The sequence below is a fragment of the Mastomys coucha genome, unplaced genomic scaffold, assembly GCF_008632895.1.
Source record: "Mastomys coucha isolate ucsf_1 unplaced genomic scaffold, UCSF_Mcou_1 pScaffold4, whole genome shotgun sequence".
Classification (NCBI taxonomy): domain Eukaryota; kingdom Metazoa; phylum Chordata; class Mammalia; order Rodentia; family Muridae; genus Mastomys; species Mastomys coucha.
This window is the reverse complement of record NW_022196910.1, coordinates 52741811-52748972: the sequence shown is the minus strand read 5'-3', so window position 1 is coordinate 52748972 and position 7162 is coordinate 52741811. Positions and strand designations below refer to the sequence as shown.

At 39.5% G+C, this 7162-nt stretch overlaps 1 pseudogene; it reads right to left on the bottom strand.

Moving 5' to 3' along the window:
- Positions 1 to 707: 707 nt before the first annotated feature.
- Positions 708 to 7162, bottom strand: part of LOC116075941 — a 14703-nt pseudogene continuing 8248 nt past the window's right edge.

Sequence of the window (7162 nt, the reverse complement as noted above, 5' to 3'; positions counted from 1 at the left end):
TAAGTAAGATCCCTCCATGGCCTCTGCATCAGCTCCTGCTTTTTGATCTGCTTGAGTTCTAGTCCTGACCTCCTTTGGTAATAACAGCAATGTGGAAATATAAGCTGAATAAACCCTTTCCTCTCCAACTTGCTTCTTGCTCATGATGTTTTGTGTAGGAATAGAAACCCTGACGAAGACAGAATGGATGGACCTAGAAAGTTTTGCATTGAGTGAAGTAACCCAGACTCCAAAGATAAATGGTGCATCATCTCTCTCATATGCTCTAGTGAGTGGCAGCCTGAGAGGGGAGTAGCAGGATATAGGTGTCATGAATCTAGAAATGAGAAGAACAGGAGGAGGGTCCAACTCTGGAGGATGGTGAGAGATCAATACAAAAGAAGGATGGAGCAGGGACGAATGACACCAAGGTTGTTTGATAAAGCCTCAAGGAATCTTCTTAGTTTATATTTACCTCAACTCATATCATAATATATATACATATTATACATATGTCTCTCTAGGTATTCTTAAATATGTAATAGGTGCATAATTATATATATTAAAATCTTAAAATCCCACTAGAGCTGGCAATACTTCCTACAGGAACACAGGCTTACAAATGACTCAGTACTAGGCATGAGAAGTTTCTTTTAGAGCAGTAGGTTAGGACAGTCCAAGTGATGTCTCAAAATAATATGACAGTGGCTTTTGCCCCTTGTTGCCTCTCAGAGCTTCGAGGTAAGCCCCCATTGCTGAAAACATTGCGTATTTGAGCTGGATCTAGCCTTAACGTTTTCATTGTGCAATCTAGCTTTCATGGTGTCTGAGGACATGTGCAAGCTTCTGAGAGAAGGACCACCATTGACACCATTGACACCATTGACACCATTGACGACACCATTGACACCACTGACACCACTGACACCACTGACACCATTGACACCATTGACACCACTGACACCACTGACACCATTGACACCATTGACACCATTGACACCATTGACTCCACTGACACCATTGACACCATTGACACCACTGACGGTCCTACCAAGCAGAAACATCTATGAAACAGCAATGGCCAACATGGCAAGGTTTCCATGAAGGAGCACTGCCATGACTATGATGTCAAAATATGGAGATAAAACTCATCTTTGTTTGAAGAGTGAATCTAGCTATCGAAGGAAATTCATTGGTTTACTCTGATTAGCATTTTCCAGACTGGAAGTTTTCCTTTATCTGCATATTTGAGAGCACATTAGGTAGATGATGTATATGAAACTAATAACTTATCAGTCAAGGGCAGATTAATGGAGACTCTCAATCATACACAAAAGGGAGACAGTTTCTTTTTTTTTTGTTTGTTTTTTTTGTTTTTTTTGAGACAGGGTTCATCTGTGTAGCCCTGGTTGTCCTGGAACTCACTATGTAGACCAGGCTGACCTTGAACTCAGAAATCTGTCTGCCTCTACCTTCCAAATGCTGAGATTAAAGGTGTGCGCCACCACTGCCCGGGAGGGAGACAGTTTCTACTGCACTTTCTGTGTCTTTGTTTCTCAATAAGGTGATGACATTCCATTGATAATAAGAAAAATTCATTGCAGTGTTAGGAGGTAATATTTACTCTTGGAAATAAGTGGTAAGTTGACATTTTTGAATCTCACTAGACTTACATATATTTAACTAAGTCAAATATAAAGGGTAAAATAGAAAAGCATTTCATCGTAGCTATCTTTGAATTTGTTGAGAGAATTCATTATTACTTTTAATTTTAGTAGAAATATTTCAGTAGAACTCATTTGTTTTGTAAAACAGATATATAATATAAAGGTATACACTATTTAAAGACTAATTTATAAAATTCTTAGAATAATATTTTGTTGAGCCAAAGAAAATGATGTTATTAACTATAATTAGCAATTTCTTTGCAATTAAAATTAAACCTAAAATTATTCCAATTATACTTATAAGGGCTTAAAGAAGGAGTCATTTCATAGATATGTTCATTTTATTTTAAGTAACTCAGAATTATATCTGAATGTGAGATTTTATCAGTAAGATGATGATACTTTCTTTAAAATAATGGCTCATTTCTATGAGTCATTTAATCAACATTTAAGCATCCAGGCTTTGAAGAAGAATCCACACTCTTCAAGTGATCCAAGGGGATAAAAAGGCGTGGAGTGTGTTTTCAAGGGTCGCCTGCAGTAGCGATCCCCTGATGTTTTGCTTTCTAAAGTTTCTGTCACCCTGTTTAACTGCCGCTAACACTGAGCATCCTCTTAATCAATGTGAAGGCACTCTGCTCTTGTCCCAACACACTAAGTAGACAAACACAGTTTAAAAGCAGGGATGTTTATGAAAAAAGATTTATGAAAACGGGAGTTCCCATTGGGTGTCTCATAAGAACTACTCGCAAAGACTGTGATGGACCCACGATGTTGTATGAAGTCCACGTTAGTCTCACACAGCAAATGACATTGCAAAGAGGCTGACCCAATGGCGGCTCTCTTAGGCTAGTGTGACTCTGTCATTAATCCTTGCAGACAAGGAGGACTATCTCAAGATGTCTTGTATAATCCTCTGTATTATGTCTTTACTGAATTTACACTCAGCTCACCACAGAACAGTTACTTCCGTTGTATGACTCAGTTACTCATAACCACACTTGTAAAATCTTTGGAGAGTCTTTGTGTTATTTAAGGTGACAGCCTGACAATACTAAATATGATATTCCACAAAGAAACAATTATTTTTGGAACTATTCCTGGCTCCACCCACGGAAACTATCTGACTACTAGTTATTTAGAAACTATACTGGCTGTTGGGTTGCCTATCATGTGTGGCAGTTCTTGTGTTGAAGTAGAGGAAGCCACACGAGCATGAGTGAGTCAGGGGATGAAGTGCTATGATTTGCATTTTTAGGAAATGTCTCCCATACTCCTTGACTTAATAGTCCAACTCCACATCACAATGCCACCATAGACAGCCTCCATTTCACATGCTCTGCTCTGCATCATCCAGTGCCATCAAAAGAGGGTATGCTCACTACAAGCACCTGTAGGGGTGATTTCATCCACTTAAGTTGTATAAATATGCTGTTTTATTAGTTATGATATTAAATCCCTTCTCATTCCTAATTTATAAATTCAGCTTTATTATAAGTATGTACACATGGTCTAAGAAAAGAATCACAGATACAGGCCTTGTCACTGTCTATGGTTTCAGTCGTCCCTTGGAGTCTCAAAGGCAAGGAGGTGGGAGGTTCAATGTCATCTTTTGTTCTCAAGCAAATTCTGCATGTTCAGTATCCGATAAGTAGAGGAGGGTCTATGTTTCTAGAAACAGTGTTTGCCTTTTCTTGGAAGCCAAAATATTAGCCTGAGTATTGGTAGAAGACAGGAGACTCCAAGGTCATGGGCTAAGGCATTGATATTCACAGTGCAGCCAGAGGCTGAGCATCAGTAGACATCATCACATTTCCCCCTGGCCCCCGAGTTCTCTGGAGGGAGGGTGCATGCAGAGAGCTAAGAGGCCTCTGCAGATATCCTCACTGTGAGGATCTAGGCCCTGAAGTGGAAGCACTGTTTGAACCCCCTAGCTTCCCTCTGGCCAGACTTTCAGGTAAAGGTGACCGATCAGGCATCCCTGAGGCTACTCTTAGGCAGACAAACACGCACCATGGCCAGGAAGCCTTAGGGCGTGCGATACTCAGTGTTCTAAGTGAAATAGGACGGAAAAGAAAAAAAGAAAAAAAAAGAAAAAGAAAAAGAAAAAGAAAACAAAAAGCACACATACAGGTCGAAATAGGGACAACAGTGTTCCACAACTGAGAAGCCTACAGCCTGATGGTTGTCAGGTCCTGGTTAGCCAAGTACCTAGGCAGTCAGTCTGCAGTCCGTTCTGGTACCAGAAAACCTGGAGTTCGTGGAGAGCCACTGGTCCTTGGCAGCTGACACTGATTAAGAACCCTTGTTCTGACATCAGAGAAGGAATTAGCAGGAGGTCACGGGGTAAATTAACTTGCTAATAGAGGGAAGGCAATCCAATTATCCTGCCCTTTCCATCCGGACTGCAGATAGGAAGCGCCGCCCACTTTGGGGAGGTTCTTCACACTCAGCTAAGGAAATCAGACACTTCCTCAGGCGAGGCTCCCTACTCAGCCGGTTCTAATTTGTGGCAGGCAGACACTAAAATCAACCACAATAGAGCAGAATCTTGAATTTTCAAAACGGAGTTTTCTTTTCGCGTTCCCTTTTCTTTTTAGGTTCTGGCCTTCTCACAATAAAATAAATTGATCTCCCGAAGTTCGTTCCATTTGTCTACCTTCGGACTTTTTCATCCCCTGGATCTTGGTGCAATATTTGCATCACTTAAGTTGAATGTTTCCTTCTGATCCAGAGGGCAGAAGACTTTCATAAGGGTCTTGACGACAAAGCCAATATGGGATTTGGAATCTGGTTTCCTAGTGGTCGATTTCAGATCCTGAGCAAAAGACTGTACCTTCCGGGTTTTCCTGTATGTACAAAGGCATTATAACAATGCAAACATCATAGGATGGTTTTGAGGGTTGAGGCATAATACATTGAGAACATCAGTGTCTGAAATGTATGACAATTGCCACACATAGAAGTAAATATAATAAAATAATCCACAAACTCAGTCTGGCTCCCCTGGATCAGGAAGTAAGCGGAATCTTTGTCCTGACCCGCAAAGCTAAATAATTTTCTCTTTGGAGTTTATGATATTTCAACCCCAAATCTGAAGCAGTTGCATCTCTCCGAATCTTTATCATACACTCAGAATGTTCCAATCTTGTTTCTGAACAGTAATAAGATAAAAATTTGCAATCTGGGCCTCTAACTAACCTGAAAACTGCTTAAAGCTATGAAGACTTTGTATATTTCAGGGCACATAAAATTTATAGAGAAGTAGAAGATATATACCTCATGGGGAAGTTTTCCTCAAGTGTGACTAAAAACAGGGGTAAAGGGTTGCAAATCCACTGTAAAAGGAGCAAGATAAATAGTTCAGAGGTTATTAACTTGACTTCTGAACTTGACAGTTTTGCCTTGAGTGTTCTTGGAAAGCTGTTGACATTCTGTTTTCTCTTGGAGTTCAGATATTTTTAACAAAGCCTCTTTTATTTGAGTTCTGCTCAATTAGCATTTGTTTCTACTAAATTATTAATTCCTTCTGAAGTCCTATCAAGTACCTAAATTCTATGAATCTCCTACTCAATTATCTTCACTGAATTTCTATTTCAGTTGACATAATTTTACAAACTTTCAGCTATTTCCAAAGGTACTTCAATTGGAGGACATCTGCCTTTTGTGATGAGCTTAGAAAACACTGAGCCAATATCAATTCTGGTTTGAGGACATGGAAGAAGAACATCTGACTCATAATATTCAGCCTGAGTCTTGTTCAATGTCACCATAGTCTGATGTGATGTTTTGAATTAACTGACCTTCCTACCTACACGAATTAATGAAAAGGGGAGAATCCAACTTGACCTTTGGGAAAGAACTTGTGTCAATATGAATTCCACAGTGCAGAGGGATGCCAACATAAAAAGGGTAGATAAAATTATTTCAAAATATTCCAGGCAAGGTTGTTGACTTCTTGAGTACATTGAGTATCAGAATATGCTTGCATTGTTAATGTCAAAGAGATGATAGCATCCTGTTTCAATAAAAAGAAGGTATGTTAAACAATGATTTCAAATCATTTGTACATAATGTCTATATACATTATACATAAACACACACATATATGAACTCATTAGAAAAAACAACTGTTGCATTCTCTCATCTTATTAACCCCATACTTCTTAGTCACTGAGAAACATGCTTCCCAAGTCAGAACACCTTTTGTTCCTGTGGGACATCGGGCAATGTTTACAAACGCCTCAGGGTTTGCAGTTGGAGGTGGGAAAGGCATGGAGGGTAGGAAGCAAGAATGCTCCTGAGCACGCTCTAGTGCACGGGACATCTGCCCACAACAAAGAGTTATCTCACCCTGGAAGTCGGTAGTGCCAGTGCTGAGAGAGCATGGTGGGAACTTGAAGAAACAGTAATAACAGTAATAACCTTCCTACAAAGAGAAAGAAAGAAATGAAGAGGGGGGAAGAGAGAGAAAGAGAAAGAAAAAGAGAGAGAGAAAGAAAGAAAGAAGAAAAGAAAGAAAGAAAAAGAAAAGGACTGATGGAAATTTCAAAATACCTTCTTTTCATTTTTTTCTTTGTTTTCCTGATGTAGGACTTCGGTACAGGAGAGGGCTGTGGCTGGTATAACTGACTTGAAGTGCCTTGTAATGTGCAGAAAGAGACAGACTTACACAAGAGCTGTCATGAAGGTAAATGGCCATGCTGTCCTTGAGAGTTCTTTGTGGATAATTGCTGTTTCTTCTGTTCTTACCTATCATTTATTTAACTTGGAGCATAATCTTTACTCATCCTCTTTCACCTGGCACTTCCTGTGGGTTGCCTGACTATCTTTTTCACTCTACTCCCCCACCAAACACAGTGTGATGACTTTAGTATGAAGCCCTGGCTTTCTCAAATGCCACAGGTTAGGTTTCCAGGTCTATTTAAATAAGCAAAACTCTCATTGGCTAGTAAAATTTTGTCCGTGGGTGAATTTCCTGGGAGTCGGTAGGACAGGAGTCTCTCTTGCTTTAACATGATGAAGTTGTTTGAAGGGCTTAAGGGACAGTCCCCTGAAGACTTATTAATGCTGATATGTTGTAGCATAATTCCTGTTGCGTACACTAGGAGCTTTGGAAACTACATCCTCAGTAGCTTTAGGTACCTCAGGATGCTCAATTAAGGGAGCAAATGTGATGAGGGCTAAACCTGTACTTCACAAGCGAAAGAAATCAATACAGGCAGAGAAACAAGTTCTCTCATATTTTTAGACTGGAGAACTTTTAAGATTGACAATCTTTACAAGGAAGAGTTATATAATTCTATCGTTGATCATTCTTTGATTCCTTTAGAATCAGTATTTCCTTCCGTCTATGTCTATAATTTCAGACACTGAAAATAACTCCCATTTTAGTTAAGTAGCTAAGTGTTGACTAGCTACAAGTCAAGACACTACTGGATTTATGAAAGAAATATTTATTATAGGAGCCAGCATTGGACTGTTCAAATTATCACACCTCTTGGCTCTAATTTTTT